Below are 20,985 nucleotides of genomic sequence, written 5' to 3' on the forward strand. Positions count from 1 at the left end.
GGTATTATTCCGTAGGCGTAGTTCAGTTACTCAGTTACTTAGAAACATCGCTGACCCTGAGAAGCGAATTGTAAGGAAAATAGAAAAAACAATATATAAAATCAACTCGCTTAATTCTGCCACTCTTTTTAACAATATTTGCCTAAAAGAGGGTCTTCTTTACCATCATCATCATCATCATAATAATAATAATAATAATAATAATAATAATAATGTAATGATGATGATGATAATTGTGAAAAAAATTGTTGATTTGAAGGATTCACTGAGGTATTGAAACTGATGATGTTGATGATGATGATGATGATGATGATGATGAGGATGAGGAGGAGGAGGAGAAGGAGGAAGAATAATAACAAGGATGAGGACGATAATAATGATGAAGATCACTACGATATAGCGAAAATGCAGTCAAAATCTCACCATAGATTAACATCTGGAACATCTGCCAGCGGAGCAGGAAACCTTCAAAAGCAGATCTCACCAATTCACTGCAGCCTCACGTTCGGGCCTAAGCCCGTCCTGTCACCAGAGGTCTGAGCTCAAATCCAAGAGTCAGTCGAACAAGGGAAAGAACTTTCACGGATTTTTTAAACATCGAAGGACATGTTGGCTGCTGTTCTTTTACTTCAAAATATTGATATGGTTTCACGATATCTCTTTTCTGATTGTAAAATCTAACTGGAATAAGTTTCAGTAGTCCCTTTGACGTGGATAGGAAATGTTAAATTAGTTTAGACAAAGTTATGTTATTATCATATGGATGAAATCACTTTTTTTTATCAGCCCGGAGAGTTCCGAACTGCAGTTCATTCTCTTAAGAGCACAATGAAAGTGAAAAATTACAATGAAAGTGAGAAAATACAGTGATTTGCAATGAAAGTGAAAAACACAGTGATTTGCTACGAATAGCTTTCTTATGCCAGACGCTGCAAGGTGGCTTAAGAAATCGGTTAGCTAAATAATGCGGGCCCGTCCTCAGGCAACAAACGACCACGCACACATCCTCACGCACACACATATATATGTGTGTGTGTTTGTGTATTGTGTCTGTGTAATATGTCAAGAATGCTGACAAAAGATTCTGAAGAATTCACTAAATATTGGTAAAATATGAAGCAAGGCCTAGACCTCCCCAGGCGTCAATGTCTTAGTCGCAGCGCTTCTTTTCATCTTCTGTACTTCCTCCAGTCTTTAAGGCTGAAATCTTGAAGGGATCAACAAACACTGCAACTATGCTGCTACATTTATTCATTCCTAGCCGGCAGCTGTTTCGACCATTTATTCATGGTCGCAGTTTAATATGAAAACTTTCTCATACCTCCTTCAACCACTTAAGGTGCACCTAAATTTGAGTAAATTTCATAAACACACGTCGGCAACTTACTGCATACATATCACAAACTTGAGTCACATATGTCATAAACACACGTCGGCAACTTATTGCATACATATCACAAACAGGTTGAAAGCAAGTCAACGACAGTTAGTGGGGGAACGAACCTTTGGCAAACGCTGGATAATCATGAGGCACTGGTTAGAATCACCAACAAGTCGTTGACTTGTATTCAACCTGTTTGTGACGTGTGTGTGTGATAAGTTGCCGAGGTGAGTTTATGAAATGTTTTACGAGGGGGTTTTACCCAAGTGTGGGCTCACCTAAGTGTTTGGAAGCGAAAGGTATTCGAATGCATTTTATTGTTCTACCCCCGTAGTGCTTCAGTAGTAGTCTCTCTCTCTCTCTCTCTCTCTCTCTCTCTCTTTGATCCTTGGTAAGCCTCTCTTCTTGATCAACTAACACGTGATCTTTGGTTTCTTTTACTCTGCTCCTCTCGAACGACCCGGGGCGAAAGAGGAACACCTAAATTTTTTCGGGTTCATTCGACGGAACTGCCCGCGCCTGGAGAGAGAGAGAGAGAGAGAGAGAGAGAGAGAGAGAGAGAGAGAGAGAGAGAGAGAGAGAGAGAGAGAGAGAGACGTTGGGAAGCGGCCATCAAGGGTGAAAATTAGGATGAAGTCAGCTGGTAGTCGCGGATATAATGAAATTACGACTGCCATCTCCAGCGTTAATTTCCATCCTTTCTCTCTCTCTCTCTCTCTCTCTCTGTCATACACACACACATCACACAAACAAACAGACAACGGATAGACAGACACACACATATATATAATATGTATATATATAGATGTGTGAGAACAGTTTTATTTAATATGCAAAACCATATCCCAGCGAGGAAATATAACATTTTTTTTTCTTTCCAACACTTATGAAATGGGATAATCACCACATTACACGTGTCTCTAAAAGAACCTTCAGAGAGAATTGTAAAGACTGAGCAAATTGAAATTCAAAGTCTGCAAGCAGAGAGAAAATTCATTTCTCCTTAACTGGTTCTCTTATCGTAATGCCTACTTTCATTTGACGCAAATGGTGGTTTGCTAACTGAGCGGCAAATCAAGTTTATTACTCTCTCTCTCTCTCTCTCTCTCTCTCTCTCTCTCTCTCTCTCTCTCTCTCTCTCTCTCTCTCTTCTGTTTAAACAAAAAAATAAACACTAATCAACAATTCGCTTTTGCAAATATTAAAATTCAATACCTGTAATGTATTACAAACTATCGGTGCAATCCTATCCAGCTACATTTAAGAAAGCATTTATCAATATTATTTATGGGTTGTAATATTTACACATCATTACGGCTCGAGTATAAATACCAAGAGGTCACCTAATCATTATTATTATTATTATTATATTCATACTTTGGATTGTTGTTGTTATTGGGAGAACATTCCTCACTTTGCCATTCCGTCAAGCTTGAACTGCCTGCCCGTCCACATATTCGTGTTCTGTGTAATGACTCCGCTTATGGGAGAAATTGGGACCAATCAGCGTTCAGAATTCGTTTGAGGCAATGACGGCATTATCCTAGCCTTCAGTCTTACTCTGTGTACGATAATTATCCGCTAGTGACGTATATTTTCACTCCTGATAAAAATTAATATAATATGTATACTGTCCGTTTTTTTTTTCGTTCGGGTTATCAGTAATTACTTTTACTATCTAAATAGTTCTTAATTCCTAACAAAATTCAAGTTGAATTAATGATGAAAAAATCGAGAAACTAGAAAACGTTTATACATTCGTATGATTCATTAAACTGCTCTTCTTGAACATGATTCTCATTTGTAAATACACAGTTCATTCATACAGTCTAAAGACCCGCTTATTTAAGAGCAGTCTATCATTCCTCTCTTAGCAATGGATGGTCAAGGAAAGCTATCAAATTTCGAGAAATTTAAGAATATACATTCAAACCAGTGACAGTGCGACATAATTAAGAACAAATGTAACAGCAAAAGAACATGTCAAGACAAGGAATGGCTGGAAGAGTGCTCGAAGAGTAAGCACATTTCTTTTACCTACCTAACGCTTTTTCCCTTTATCCTTATCAAGTTACAAGATGGGTCTACCCATAAATATAGAGGGAAGAGATTGGACAGAGAAGTCCAATTGTTATGCATGATTTTGAGACATAGCAGCGGCCTCGACTGCAGAGACCAGCAGCAACAAAGCCACTTCTGGTACCCAGTGCTGGGGCAACAACTGTGTTCCATACAGAAACAGGATCACAAGAGAACAGGGGACCATATTTCATAAGGTAGTGACTTTTTCATTGGTGAAAATCTTTATAACTGTTGAAACAACCACAAGTAAACGTGTCTTAGATATTAGGTAGTCAACTTACAGTCAACTACAAGCCTGCCTTTTGAGCTAATAATATAAAATAATGAATGTTGATAATCTCTTTATTAAAGCCTATTTGACACTAAATTCATGTAGCCTAATAAATTAGCCTATAGGGTTACTTTCAGTTCATGTAACCACGGTTAAGAGTGACAATTTTCCCAACTACTAGTACTACAATGTACAGTCGGCCACACATATAAGTAAACACATTTCAGCCACAAGGGCTGGATGTGATCTGGTAACACTGGAACTGTGCCTCCAGACGCACGATGAAACCCGCCCCTCCACCATGCCCACCGCCCTCCACACGTCTTCCCCAAACATTTTTCCCTCCAACCTTCACTCCCACCCTTTCAAGCACACGTTTATAACTTCTGCTCCCTCTCTCTAATTTCTCCTTTAAGGAAAATAATATAACTGAATCTATTCTGTAGGTTTATTTTCTCATCATATGGAGGCGAGAAAACCCCTCTGTTCAACTTTTGTCGTAATAATATTATTACTTGCTGTTACCGACAGAAGAATTAACTCGGTTTCGTGGAGCTCTCTTGTAATAATGGGATTTAGCTATCTACCAATAAAAGCCTTGTCTATCAAATAACAGCATACCTACTACTCTTTAATTATAATTGTAATATCAACAGCCGCATTCCAAATTTTTATTATTACAAAGACAACTAGCATCAGATCGTGTAGGACCTTACGTAACTCAAATTAAGCATGAAGAAATAAAGAAGGTATAAGTTGAGGAGAGAAAGACCTCCATAGGCCTAGAAGACACTGAAGGAGGAGAAACAAAGAGACAGTTGTAAGACACATTGTAATAGAGCTGAGAGTGTGGCTGGTGTTACAAGGGGCACCATTACCCTCTTAAGTATAATGGGGGCATAGGTCTTGACTTGTCATAGGGGCTATTATGGGAGTCGATTCTTCCTTATGGTTGGACGTTTGTTTGGTCACAACCGACTATCATTGGATCACATCCGACATTGGGTCAAATTCTCGTATTTTTGTGCATGATTTTAACTGCTCGGCGTACGTCTACATTTATCGATGGCAAGCATGTGCGTTTTTGTTTGTTTGTGTTCGTCCTGCAGGTGTGAATTCCCACGTTAAGAATGTATCAAGTAATAATAAGATTATATCCTTTTATATATATATATATATATATATATATATATATATATATATATATATATGTATATATATATATATATATATATATATATATATATATATATATATCATATATATATATATATATATATATCATTTGGCGTCCAAACCTGATATTAGTAACTTTTAATGTATACGTAATTAAGGGACAAATATTACAGCACCCTATAATTACGGATACACAATAGATTGAAAAATAACAATTAATATGAAATATGTATATAATAAAGATGCGACCAAAAACAAACTTTCGCTTTATCTCAATGAAGGCACATTACACTTCAAACAACAACAATATCTTAGTTTTATGAAGACTTTCTGAATAAATTCATCCCGCTACCAAAAAATGTTTCCTCCCTTCTGTTACAGTATCAGTATTTAGTCCATCCACCATCGCTGGCGCCTTCATTTTGCCCGGCAGTATGTCAACGAAGACTTAGGTTTCTGGGCAGAGTTCTGATGAGAAAACATTTGCGTCGACCTCGCACAGACAGTTGCACTGTTGGCGATGCAATAATACAGGATACTCCAGTGAGCACATCTACGATCAAGCCAGAAGCGGCCACGTTACCTGTAACGTGTGGGGTTAACTTATACACCCTGGGTGAGCTGGCAGAAATACAGGGAAGATTCAACGCCGACCAATACCTTGAAATACTGGAAGACGTGATGGTCCCAACTGTTCGAGCCATGGCATTTCCCTACCCAGAGCGCATTCTGTTCATGCAAGTATGTAGAGTTTCATCTCGCAAATTGCAGTAATAGGGAAAACTCTGTTGTAGTGCTGGTTTCATTAACTTGTATTATTAACTTCTATTTATACAGAACTTGTTACAAAATGTAAAAATATATGAGTTGTTGCGAGTCAGAAGAGAACATTTGAGCTCCGTGAGAACGAATCAGTTGTATGGTTGTTGGTTCTTGAGGTATTCGCCATCTTCTGGCATCAAAGTTCAAGGGTGATTTTTCCTTGTTTTAAGAAACTACTCACGGCTTTTGTTTCCTTTTTGACTCGCAACGACTCAGCGCTGAGTGTTGTAACTATAGAATATCTGACTTTCATTTGGTATTAATTTAGTAGACAATGGTAATGCTGCTATTATTATAATTATTATTATTATTATTATTATTATTATTATTTTATTATTATTATTATTATTATTATTATTATTATTATTATTATTATATATGAAGTAATAAAAGTCCACACTATATAAAATGTGTATTAAAAATACATAAAAGACTGGAGCTTTCGTCTACTTGATCAGTAGATCTCATCAGCCGTACTGATTTTTCCTTTTCAAAAAATATACAAAAAAATTACGAAGTACAGGCAGGACTCTGGAACCGTCTCCAAGGACATAACAACCAAAACAAACTATCTCAATCATTTGATTCCCTCGTTCAAATGTCTGGCCAAAAGACGAGCCGATCGTCGTGGTTCAACTACCTCTTCTGTAGACGGTATCAGGTCCTGCCTGTCCTTCGTAAATTTTTTGTATATATATTGAAAAGGAAATATCAGTACGGCTGATGAGGTCTACTAATCAAGTAGACGAAAGCTCCAGTCTTTTATGTATTTTTGATACACATTTCTCATAAGTGTGGACTTTTATTACTTCAAGATATTCCAGTCATGTTATGGTGAATTTTATATATATATATATATATATATATATATATATATATATATATATCTTATATATATATATATATATATATAAGTCATATCACATTTCCGTGATTCATATACATATATCGAGCTACAATGTCCTTTAATATCTAATTCGCTCTACCTCGGAATTAATATATTTTTCATATATGCTTAACCCGAAGGGGAATTTTTTCTCGATAATAGACTTGCCTGGACCAGGGCGCGAACCTATGGATCCTTCAAACCCAGGAACGTCAGTGAAGCTTTACCTACTACACCACCGCGAGAGGCCTCTCGCGGTGGTGTAGTAGGTAAAGCTTCACTGACGTTCCTGGGTTTGAGAGGATCCATAGGTTCGCGCCCTGGTCCAGGCAAGTCTATTATCGAGAAAAAATTCCCCTTCGGTTAATCATATATGAAAATATATTAATTCCGAGGTAGAGCGAATTAGATATTAAAGGACATTGTAGCTCGATATATATTATAGTAACTATATATACTATATATAATATATTATTATATATGTATTCTAATAATATATATAGTATATAAATGATTATGGCCAGTTCCCCCTTCCGACAAACTACACCTCATATGATACTTGCATATCATATATATATATATAATATATATACTATATATATATATATATATAGTATATATATATATATATATATGCAAGTATCATATGAGGTGTCATTTGTCGGAAGGGGGAACTGGCCATAATCTTTAACGTAAGATTCCGTCTCCCAGTTCAAATCTCTCCTTCCTCCTGGTTTGAAAAGCTAAGCGAAATTCCACCTTCTTCCTCTCCACGATAGACTTCAACTTCACGTGGCTTATGGCTTCGAGCTCTTTGGAGGGGTCGAAAGTGGAATATCTCTCAGCTTTTCAAACCAGGAGAAAGGAGAGATCTAAACAGGGAGAAACAGGCAGAACCTTAAATAAAGATTATGTCCTGCTCACCCTTCACAATTTGACGCCTCTTGTAAAAAATTTAATAATCTATACAATATGTGACGTTTGTTTTGCAGGACAACTGTCCGATTCACACAGCCAGAATAGTTAAGCGATGGTTTGAGGAACAACGAGACATTGACCTGCTGGACTGGCCAAGTAAGGGGTGTGATATGAATCCCTTGGAAAATTGCTGGGGGACCATCGTCAACTCCTTGGATCCCAGACCAAGAGCGATAATCAAGGAAGCTCCTCCAACACACCATGTCCGAATGGGAGATATTCAGAAAAAATCACACATCGTCTACAATCATGTAGCCTCCGTCCCCAGTAGACTACAAGATGTCATCGCCAACGATGGTGGATGGACTAAATACTGATACATATTTTTATTAATAAATGGTTATTTTCAATCTATTGTGTATCCGTAATTATAGGGTACTGTAATATTTGTCCCTTAATTAGTATACGTTAAAATGTTACTTAATATCAGGTTTGGACGTCAAATGATATATATATATATATATATTATATATTAATATATATTATGATATATATATATGATATTATATATTATATATATATATATATATCTCAAGGATATAATCTCATTATTACTTGATACATTCTTTATGTGGGAATTCACACCTGCAGGACGAACACAAACAAACAAAAACGCACATGCTTGCCATCGATATATGTAGACGTATGCCGAGCAGTTAAAATCATGCACAAAAATGCGAGAATTTGACCCAATGTCGGATGTGATCCAATGATAGTCGGTTGTGACCAAACAAATGTCCAACCATAAGGAAGAATCGACTCCCATAATAACCCCTATAACAAGTCAAGACCTATACCCCCATTATACTTAAGAGGGTAACGGTGCCCCTTGTGACACCAGCCACACTCTCAGCTCTATTACACTGTGTCTCCTTTCCGTCTGCCTCCTTCTTGCTGTTGTCCTCTCTCTTTGTTTCTCCTCCTTCAGTGTCTTCTAGGCCTATGGAGGTCTTTTTTCTCTCCTCAAACTTATACCTTCTTTATTTCTTCATGCTTAATTTGAGTTACGTAAGGTCCTACACGATCTGATGCTAGTTGTCTTTGTAATAATAAGAATTTGGAATGCGGCTGTTGATATTACAATTATAATTAAAGAGTAGTAGGTATGCTGTTATTTGATAGACAAGGCTTTTATTAGTAGATCAGACTAAATCCCATTATTACAAGAGAGCGCCACGAAACCCGGGGAGTTAATTCTTCTGTCGGTAACAGCAAGTAATAATATTATTACGACAAAAGTTGAACAGAGGGTTTTCTCGCCTCCATATGATGAGAAAATAAACCTACAGAATAGATTCAGTTATATTATTTTCCTTAAAGGAGAAATTAGAGAGAGGGAGCAGAAGTTATAAACTTGTGCTTGAAAGGGTGGGAGAGTGAAGGTTGGAGGGAAAAATGTTTGGGGAAGACGTGTGGAGGGCGGTGGCCACGGTGGAGGGGCGGGTTTTCATCGTGCGTCTGGAGGCACAGTTCCAGTGTTACCAGATCACATCCAGCCCTTGTGGCTGAAATGTGTTTACTTATATGTGTGGCCGACTGTACACCCAGTTACAAAAGCGGTGTCGCCCCGCCAGGCCTGGCTCGGTGAGGTCATGGCCTTCTTGCCCTGAAAGTGGCCCACGTTCAAACAACCAGTACATAGTTAGAATGGTTCGAAAGGGAGGAGGAGGGAAATTACGGTAATCGCGCAAAGAAATGCAATATTGATTGAAATATATATGGTCAGAGAGAGAGAGAGAGAGCTTTTATTCCTGTTTAGTTATTAATCTGACGGATATACTTGAGACCTTCTGCTTTAAGAAACATATTATCATACATTTTTTGGAAAATAATTATGAAATCTTATGACATCGTATTGTTTTTAATTGTTATCACATTTTCTAAATAAAAGTGCCTTAAATATTATTGGAACTGACTATTCATATTAATATTATTCAGACGAAAACATTCTTTTCAATTATCCTATAAGCAGCTGTATATTTCTCTCTCTCTCTCTCTCTCTCTCTCTCTCTCTCTCTCTCTCTCTCTCTCTCCTCCGTCTTATATCGCCTGGATTGACTATTTAAATAATGGTAGATGTTTTATATATTATTTGGATGTGGCCAAGGATCACAAAACCTTAAATGGCTACTCTACAAACTTGTGCTAGGCTGTATCTATTTTTGCCCTAGATTGACTGGACTATGATTACCTGTACTACAAATAATATACGAATCTGGTCACAAAGATGTTACACACCATGTTTTGTAGCCGTGGGTTGTATATCATCAAAGCATCAGTTTTGCAAGAATATTATTTTATTAATTAATCTATGCTAAGAATACTTTACTGGATATGCTAATCTAGTACTACAGGATTTGTATTTACGGCATAACTTAGTTGAGTTACTAGTATTTGAGTGTGATGGGCCACTTGGCTCCACCCCTTACAACCATCTAGACTACTTATAGGAACTATCTCAATTTGCTATATTTCTTATATTATACAATATTTATTATATTTCCAAAACTCTGTGAAAATAAATTATGTGAAATGAAATGCAGTGTACATCAGCGCATTAATATGATGATGGTGAGGTATAAATTATGTAGGTGTTGCAAAACTGTACACTATTAACATATTTAGGCTCAAATTACTTGGGAACAGTCTTTAGTCCTGGTCAGATCGGTCACGTCTTAGCTAGCCATCTCCCCCCCCCCCCCCCCCACCCCCCCCCTGCCACCACCACCTCCACCCCCTGCCCTCCGGCTCACGCTTGCTCACTCACTCTGCCTTATTCGTGGCTTCAGCGGTAATGTCCAACACACCTTGTTGGTGTTCCCCCTCCAAGCTATTCAAGAAACCTACCACTTTGGATATCTCGTGTTCATTAGTCTTTTATATTGGCATGTTTTATATTATTTGTTATGAAAAATTATAAACATTTGAAAAATAAATGGCATATGAAATACTGCCATCTGAGTATTATTTTACTTTCCAAAAACATCCATCAGAACAATCTCGTAATAACCTTAAGACATTGAAACCCCAAACATGAGGAGGTGCGGGGATAGAAGGATATTTATAACAAGGTGAGGTGATGGGGGGCAGGTGACATTGGGTGACCTTAATTCAAGTCTTGACGGGTTTGCTTAGCAACATTTATAAGGTAATGATGGTAATAACTTTACTGATAGCAGTTAATAGCAATGGTTCTAAGTCGCCATCACGACTGGCACATAATGTTATAGGGTTACTGAGATCATGTTTGTATATCTGGTTAATGTCTGTAACTATCGTTTACGATAGTTACAGTAACGTGCCACACAGCCATGGACTAGCTGTATAAAAGGCCAGTGGTCTTGACAGTCGTGTTGCAGCCTTTGAGGTATATGCTCAACAAAGTTGCCTTTGTTTGCTGCTGCCATCCCTACAAACGTTGCCATAGATAAGTATATAATACATAGATTATATAGTGCACTGTGTTAGAAAAGTTATTCCAAACGTATAGATAAATACAATGACCTCGGCTAACACTTACCCAAATGTAGATAATCGTAATTGCCAAATAAACCTCAACAAAGGCTGCAAACACGACTGTCAAGACCACTGGCGTTATACAGCTCGTCCATGGCTGTGTGTGGCACATTACCTCGTGGGAAAACCAGGATTCATAACGTAAACGATAGTTATAGACATTAACCTGATATACAAAGATAATCTCAGCATCTATGGCAACTTAGAATCGTTGATATTAACTGCTATCCTAAAGGTATTACTATTATTACCTTATAAATATTGATAAGAGAACCCGTCAAGACTTAAATCAAGGTCATCCAATGTCACCTGTCCTCCATAACCTTTAACCCCCACCTTGTTACAAATATCCTTCTATCCCCGCACCTCCTCATGTTCGGGATTTCAATGTCTTACAGTTATTACGAGATTTTTCTGATGGATGTTTTTTGGAGGGTAAAATAATACTCAGACGACAGTATTTCATACACCATTATATTTTCCAAAAGTTTAAAATTATTTTATTACAAAAAATAAAAACATGGCTATGTAAAAGACTAATGAACAGGAGATATCAAAAGTGGTGGGTTTCTTGAATAGCTTGGAGGGGAAACACTATCAAGGTGTGTTGGATATTAGCCACTGAAGCCACGAATAGAGGCGAAGTGAGTGAGCAAGCGTGAGCAGGAGGGCAGGGGGTGGGATTGCGGTGGGGGGGAAGGTTAGCCAAGACGTGACCGATCTGACAAGGTCTAAAGACTATCACCAAATAATTTGAGACACTAAATAATATGTTAATAGTATACGGTTTTGCAACACCTACATTCTTTGTACCTCACTATCATTATGTTAATGCACCAATGCACATTTCACTTAATTTATTTTCACAAATAGTTTCGGAAATATAATAAATATTCTATAATATAAGAAATATAGCAAATTGAAATATTTTCTATATGTAGCCTAGATGGTTGTGAGGGGTGGAGCCAAGTGGCCCATCACACTCAAATACTGGTAATTCAACTAAGTTATGCCATAGATACAAATCCTGTAGTGCTAGATTAGCATATCCAGTAAAGTATTCTTAGCATAGATCAATTGATAAAATAATATCCTTGCAAAACTGATGCTTTGATGACTTATAAAACCCACGGCTACAAAACCTGGTGTGTAACATCTTTGTGACCAGATTCGTATATTATTGTTAATACAGGTAATTATAGTCCAGTCAATCTAGGGCAAAAATAGATACAGCCTAGCACAAGTTGGTAGAGTAGCCATTTAAGGTTTTGTGATCCTAGGTCACATCCAAATAACATATCAAACATCTACCATTATTTAAATAGTCAATCCAGGGGATATAGGACGGAAGACAGAGAGAGAGAGAGAGAGAGAGAGAGAATACAGCGGCTTATAGGATACTTAAAAAGGATATTTTCGTCTGAATAATATTAATATGAATAGTCAGTTTTTATTTTAGAAAATGTGATAACTATTAAAAATAATACGATGTGATAAGATTTCATGATAATTATTTTCCAAAAAATATATGATATGTTTCTTAAAGCAGAAGGTCTCAAGTAAATATATCCGTCAGATTAATAACTAAACAGGAATAAAAGCTCTCTCCCTCTCACTCTGACCATATATACTTCATTCAATATTGCATTTCTTCGTGTGATCACCGTAATTTCCCTCCTCCTTCCTTTCGAACCATTCTAACTATGTATTGGTTGTTTGAACGTGGGCCACTTTCAGGGCAAGAAGGGCATAATCTCACCTAGCCAGGCCTGGAGGGGCGACACCGCTTTTGTAACAGGGTGTACACGTACATAGTATTATGAGGCCTAGCCCACGGCCCGCTGCAGTTGTACGTGTTAATGAAGTATTATAATTTTATTAAAAAGTCATCAATAAGCTCTTAAGCCTCCTTGTATGCAGAGGACTCGGCTGAATTTGATCTGCCATAACACTTGAAGGTAGTAGGCTATTCTTCAATTTTGCCATTATCATTTTTACCCTATACTTCAAAGTTATACAACAACATTATAGCTTTGAAAGTAAACTTTACTGACTAGCTGGCCTACAAATAAACTGTACCAACTAGCCAGTCTACCAGGGTTTATCATCAAATAACAAAGGGTAGCCTACCATAGCCTAATCTTAGTTTAGCAAAGGATGTCTAATTTGGCATAACCTTCAGGAGGAATGATGATTTATCTATCTGTCCCCCTCACAGACCATGAAATACAGGCCTAAGTTATTCTTACAGGGCTAGCATAACTTAGACTCTACAATACAAATAGGCTGAATTACAGGTCAGTAAGATTGTGACATTGTCTGCAGACTGCAGCACATAGTAATTATTGGTAAATGAATATTTTGCCATGTTTCATTCATTTATATATATATATATATATATATATATATATATATATATATATATATATATATGTGTGTGTGTGTGTGTGTGTATAAAGTGTGATGGCGTGTTAACCACCACACGATACCGAAATTCACAAGGTGTGAAATCGTACCACAATCTTAAACCACAGTGTGCAAAATCAATTCAGGGGTGAAAACAAACACTTGAGAAAAAAACTTAAATTTAATACATAACTATTAGGCAGAAATCACACCTGAACCTCTATAATACAAAAATATATGAATAACAAGCACACTTAAATAGCCACTAAACAAATCCCAAATACTCAACTAATAACAGAAACCAACACATTCAAGCACAAAAAGGAGGGGGTCCAGAAAGGAGGAGAAAGGCAAAAAGAAAGAATAACTTAACAAATACACGCTAATATTCCTAACAACTTCTCCGTATGTTTTAAAGTTCTCCCCTTTCAAGGCAAGTTACAACTTCACGTCTGAAGGACAAATCAGGGCGATTATCAGTGCTGAATCCAGAAATGTTAACAGGTGGCTGGCACTGAATATGACAGCAGAAGAACATTTGCCGTGAGCTTATCAAATGTAAATAATTTACCTTGGGACAGAGAAGTCCCCTTGGCTTTATAACTGAACCAATGGCGTTAAAGATAAATCCTGAAGCTGCAGACAGGGAGATCCAAAAGGTATGTAGGGGGGTGAATAATCTCCAGTCCATGTACATATGCAGAGGCCAATAATCAGTACCAACTGTCAATCCAAACAGCGCCCAAGCTAAGGTCCAGGAAACAACTGGCTCATATCACCACCGAAGACTCCCCACTGGTCAGCAAGCAAAAGCTAGGGGGTTGGAGGGGGGGAGAAGACCATTCCAGAGAAATCACCAAATATGGAATTTGAAAAAGAGGATTAGCAAAAACACAACAAGCCAAACACCGGCGAGGAGAAAACTAGTAGTTACCATTCTTAACTATTTAACAGTTTAAAAATAATCTAATACATTATTCACCTATCATAAACTGGCAAACAAGATGATAAATATACATTATATATATATTATATATATATATATATATATATATATATATATATATATATATATAGATTGAGGAGGAACTAGCAGGTTGTCGAAAGCTTTTGTTTGCATATATAAACTATATATAAACCAATATATATATATATATATATATATATATATATATATATATATATATATATATATATATAATTAAAATACTGTCTATTTCTTAACAAAATTAATAATAATAATAAAAAAATAATAATAAATAATAATAATAATAATTAACTGCTATTTCTGTCTGTGAACTGTGGTGTATTTAAACATGATTCAACTCATCTCCATTCCCTTAATCAAAGAACATAAAATAATCGATAAAGATGAGGTATCAGACACGTAGGTAAGCATGTGCGAGCTATAAAAAAAATAAAATAAAAGACATAGCATTGAAATATCTCTACGGAGTTTCCAAACAGCATTTCGAGCAGCTTAAAAGAAAGAAAGAAAAAAAAAACTCACTATCACATTACCTGTCAAGTAAACGTTACGCTTCACACCTTTCGTTTGTTTTGCGGTCATTATGGGCGGAGTTATGGTCGGCACAAGCGGATTTCACCCTTATCGACCGCCTGTAAGGGCGAGAATTTCGAGGTCTTACCTTTGACCCCGGGGCACAACGTCTACACGGGTCATACGATTATCATCTCAATACCCAGTGCGACAAGGGTGAGAGTAACTTGCCGCATTCCCCGTCGGCATGATTTAGAAGATAACACCGATACGACCATAGCCAAATTTGGGGTTAATGATTTAGTATCATGGTCTGCCCGTAAGGTCTCCATGGCTCTGCGTATGTATGCGTGGCCACGATGTGTGGCTCTGAGCGGGCCTGTCTTCAAGGAACCCTTTGCAGTATTTTTTTTTTTTTAACTATACCCACCTTTCAAGCTTCTATGTACCATAATAACAATAATGATGAAATAATCTTGATGCAATTATTATTATTGTTATTATTATCATTAAAAATAATGGCTATTTCAGCCGCGTTTATTTTGTATAAAACTTCTATATAAAATAAACGTGGCTGAAATAATGAAGGTCTTCTTCCAGCATATTATTATTATTATTATTATCATTATATTATTATTATTTTTTTTTTTTTTTTTTTTTTTTTTTTTTTTTTTTTTTTTGCTCTATCACAGTCCTCCAATTCGACTGGGTGGTATTTATAGTGTGGGGTTTCCGGGTTGCATCCTGCCTCCTTAGGAGTCCATCACTCTTCTTACTATGTGTGCCGTTTCTCTAGGATCACACTCTTCTGCATGAGTCCTGGAGCTACTTCAGCCTCTAGTTTTTCTAGATTCCTTTTCAGGGATCTTGGGATCGTGCCTAGTGCTCCTATGATTATGGGTACGATTTCCACTGGCATATCCCATATCCTTCTTATTTCTATTTTCAGATCTTGATACTTATCCATTTTTTCCCTCTCTTTCTCTTCAACTCTGGTGTCCCATGGTATTACGACATCAATGAGTGATACTTTCTTCCTGACTTTGTCAATCAACGTCACGTCTGGTCTGTTTGCACGTATCACCCTATCCGTTCTGATACCATAGTCCCAGAGGATCTTTGCCTGATCGTTTTCTATCTCCCACTCCCTCAGGTTGGTGCTCGTACCACTTATTACTGCAAGGTAGCTGATGTTTCTTGCACAGGCTCCAGTGGAGGGCTTTTGCCACTGAATCATGCCTCTTTTTGTACTGGTTCTGTGCAAGTGCCGGGCATTCACTTGCTATGTGGTTTATGGTTTCATTTTTCGTATTGCACTTCCTACATATGGGAGAGATGTTATTTCCGTCTATCGTACTTTGAACATATCTGGTTCTTAGGGCCTGATCTTGTGCCGCTGTTATCATTCCTTCAGTTTCCTTCTTTAGCTCTCCCCTCTGTAGCCATTGCCAATTGTCATCGCTGGCTAGTTCTTTAGTCTGTCTCATGTATTGTCCGTGCATTGGTTTGTTGTGCCAGTCCTCTGTTCTTTCTGTCTTTCTCCTGTCTGTATATTTCTGGTCCTCGTCTACTTTTATTAGTCCTTCTTCCCATGCACTCTTTTAGCCACTCGTCTTCACTGGTTTTTAGATATTGCCCAGTGCTCTGTTTTCGATGTTAACGCAGTCCTCTATACTTAGTAGTCCTCTCCCTCCTTCCTTTCGTGTTATGTATAGTCTGCCCGTATTTGCTCTTGGGTGTAGTGCTTTGTGTATTGTCATATGTTTCCTGGTTTTCTGATCTATGCTGCGGAGTTCTGCCTTCGTCCATTCGACTATTCCTGCGCTGTATCTGATTACTGGGCAACTGCCCCATGTGTTTATGGCTTTTATCGTATTTCCGGCGTTGAGTTTTGACTTGAGTATCGCCTTGAGTCTCTGCATATATTCTTTCCTGATCGTGTCCTTCATCTCTTGGTGTTTTATATCTCCTCCTTCCATTATTCCCAGGTATTTGTATCCTGTCTCATCTATGTGTTTGATGTTGCTCCCATCTGGTAACTTTATCCCTTCAGTTCTCGTTACTTTGCCTTTTTGTATGTTGACTAAGGCGCATTTTTCTATTCCAAACTCCATCCTGATGTCCCCAGATACAATCCTTACAGTCTGGATTAGGGTATCTATTTCCTTGATGCTCTTACCATACAGCTTGATGTCGTCCATGAACATCAGATGGTTGATTCTGTTGCCTCTTTTCTTGAGTTGGTACCCGGCATCCATCTTCTGTAGTACTTTTGTCATGGAATCATGGCTACTACGAAGAGTAGTGGGGACAGTGAGTCGCCCTGGAAGATCCCTCTCCTGATATTAACCTTTGCTGGGTCTTATTCCAGAGCTTGTAAGTATTGTATTCCAGTTGCGCATTGTATTTTGAGGAAGCTGATGGTATTTTCCTCTGCCCCATATATTTTCAGGCATTCTATTAGCCATGTGTGTGGTATCATGTCGAAGGCTTTCTTATAGTCTATCCATGCCATGCTTAGGTTGGTTTTCCTTCTCCTACTGTTCTTCATTACCATTTTGTCTATCAGGAGCTGGTCTTTTGTGCCCCTACACTTCCTTCTGCAGCCTTTCGTTGGTGGGGGATGGTGTTTGTCTCCTCTAGGTAGTTGTATAGCCTTTCACTGATGATACCTGTTAGTAACTTCCACATTATTGGTAGGCAGGTGATAGGCCTGTAGTTACTGGCTATATTTCCCTTACTCTTGTCTTTTTGTACTAAGGATGTTCTTCCTGTGGTCATCCATTTGGGTGCTTGGTGATTTGAGATACAATGCTGGAGTTGTTCTGCTATTCGTGGGTGTAGGGCCCTTGAAGTTTTTTTGAGCCAGTATCCATTGGACTTCATCGGGACCTGGGGCTTCCAGTTTGGCATTTTCTTTAGTTGGTGTCTGACTGTGTCTGTCGTGATGTCTGTGAATCTTTGTTTTATTCTCCCTGTTTCTTCTTCCTTGACTTCCTGGAGCCATGTTGCATGTTTGTTGTGTGATACCGGATTGCTCCATATGTTTTCCCAGAGTCTCTTACTTGGTTCGGCTTCAGGAATTTCTGGGTGGTTGTCTTCCCCTCTTAGTTGGCTGTATAGTCTTTTCTGGTTGGTTCCGAATAGTTTGTTCTGTTGGTATCCCTTATTCCTGTTCATTATTATTATTATTATTATTATTATTATTATTATTATTATTATTATTACTGATAACACGGTTTATTTTCCTTTCGAATAAAAGAAACGATGTTAGCCAAGTCAATAGATAAGGTAACGTCAAGATGAATAATTTTGAACTGTGAAAATACTTAAACAATCACTAAACTTCATTTTCACTTGCATATCCCAGTACAAAGCCACAAAAAACTTAAGAGTATACACAACTGAGGCATTGCAGGCAGTATTTCCGTTAAATGAGTTAATCAGAGAGAGAGAGGAGAGAGAGAGAGAGAGAGAGAGAGAGAGTCGAGAGAGAGAGAGAGAGAGAGCGAGAGAGAATTATGTGATTTCGCTTATAGTGTTATTACTGCAGCTGGTTACCTAATGATTCTAATAACGCCAAAAGAAATAGTGACTACCATTCTGCAACAGTGAAGGCAGGGTGGGCATACAATTGAGTCTGCATTTTTGTTCGGATCAATTATTAAATAGGAATAAATGCATATATACTGACTGGTTCAAGTTCTCGGCTCAACAATTGGTCTTAACGAAAATGCCGACGGGCAAACAATATATACTCACACATTGTGTACACATTATGTGTGTATGTATGTATGGAGAAAGCATACACGCACACACACACACACAAACCCTACACATAATATATAATATATATATATATATATATATATATATATATGTTATACGATCACAGAAGTAACACGTGAAGATTGTATATCAAGAGCCAGCAGGAAAAATGAAAAACAGCAGTACCTAGCGCTTTCGTGTATTCTTGACACACCTCATCAGGGTCCAATATATATATATACTATATAGGGTATATATATATATATATATATATAAATATATCTATATATGTATAATAATATATATATATATATATATATTATATAATATCTATATGAAACAAATGCAATTGCAAGTAATTCAAGTCAACTGCTACAGCTCCCACTAAATGAGAATTTTATACATACATACATACACACACACACACACACACACACACACACATATATATATATATATATATATATATATATATATATGTATATAACAAATACAGTTGCAAGTAATTCAAGCCGACTGCTATACCTCCCACCACATGAGAAAAAAAAAAAAAAAAATAAATAAGAAAGGTAGACTTCTTCCATATTTCATCGCACAAACCCAAAGAGGGTATTTACGACCTTCAAAGGAATTTCCTACTTTCGGAGGCTCTCCATTACCGCTAATCCCCAGGGCCTTGGACCTGAAGAATTATGGGACCTGTCAGAAAAGGTGACGCCCACCTTTATAGTTTTCACACCTTGTGTTTGTTCTGCGGTCAAAGTGGGCGTACCTGCCCAGCGGGGACCCCGAAGAGCAGGCGAAAATCGACCTTGTCGACAGTCTCCAAGGTTCAAAGTCGCCTGCCATGCCCGGGGCAAATGCCCAACCAGCCGTTAATCAAAACCAAATACCTGAGATACTGTATGTGAGGGTCGAGAAGGTATGCCGGTTGTAACCTTGGAGGCCAAGTTGTAACTCTCTCTTTCTCCCTCTGTTATCAGAATATTCTCTCTTCAAAGGATAAGGAGCACTACTCTCTCTCTCTCTCTCTCTCTCTCTCTCTCTCTCTCTCTCTCTCTCTCTCTCTCTCTCATAGCAATTGGTTATATTATTTTGGTTATCAAATGTATTTCATTTTTTTCCTTAATTGAAACCAGCCATCTTTAAGCATTATAAAAAAGGTAATATTCTCTGGATTGTATCTAGAAGACCAGAATGAAATTATAAAGTAAAATAATTTGGGGTTAAGTTTCCTATTTCCTCTTCTCAAAAATGTAGATGTTGTTGTTACTAAATTAAGTTAGTATTATGCAATCACGGACTCTATCGTACGAATAACCCATGAAACAATGCCCTCTAAAACACCGCAGTTGTAATGCCTTTATTTTTTACAGGTACCATTTCGGTTACTGTTCTTAAAGGCTCTCAAGATGGGGGATTTGAAGTTCTGCCTGATTCAGAGTATTCTCTTAGGACTTGAACGCTCTTCCGTCTCTGTGCTCCCTAATTCAAAAAATATTCTTTCCTTAATGATAACTTTTACAATACGGCACTAGTGAAATAATGATGATAACATATCCCGGCAAAGTAAAGTATCCGATAGCATCCAATATTACAAAGTAAATATTTGGTGGGGAAAAATTAAAAGTTTGCAAATAATGGTAAAGAGAAAGCATATTCCTCAGAGTCCCCTTATTTTGAAATTTATCAATTATTAAAAGGAGATACGAGGGAAACTTGAAAAATTATTATAGCGAACAAGGGTTCTATGATAGACTGTGTTGATTTAAGAACAGAGTAAACACATGAGAGAGAGAGAGAGAGAGAGAGAGAGAGGTAGGAGGAGTGAGGAGGGAGAGAGATAGGAGAGAGAGGGAAGAGAAGAGGAGAGAGAGAGAGAGAGAGAGATTCTCCTCATACAAGGACATGAAAATTAAAATGGATGAAAGAAAATTGGAGTGGAATACACAAAAGTGCAAACACATCATTAAGAATGCATAATGAAACAATCAAGCGAAGAGAACACAGCAATAGGATAAGGATATGAAGAACTGAAGAGAATAAACAAAATGTTATCCAAACAATGATCGGTCCCTCTTGACTGAAAGGGGGAAGAAACGGGCATCAGCATTTCTCTTCGACAGAACATTGCCAATAAACACAATTCTAACAACAGCTTATTTTAATGGATGTGATGTGACCGAGATGTGATTAAT

Source organism: Macrobrachium nipponense, chromosome 8 (genome assembly GCF_015104395.2).
Source record: "Macrobrachium nipponense isolate FS-2020 chromosome 8, ASM1510439v2, whole genome shotgun sequence".
Lineage (NCBI taxonomy): Eukaryota > Metazoa > Arthropoda > Malacostraca > Decapoda > Palaemonidae > Macrobrachium > Macrobrachium nipponense.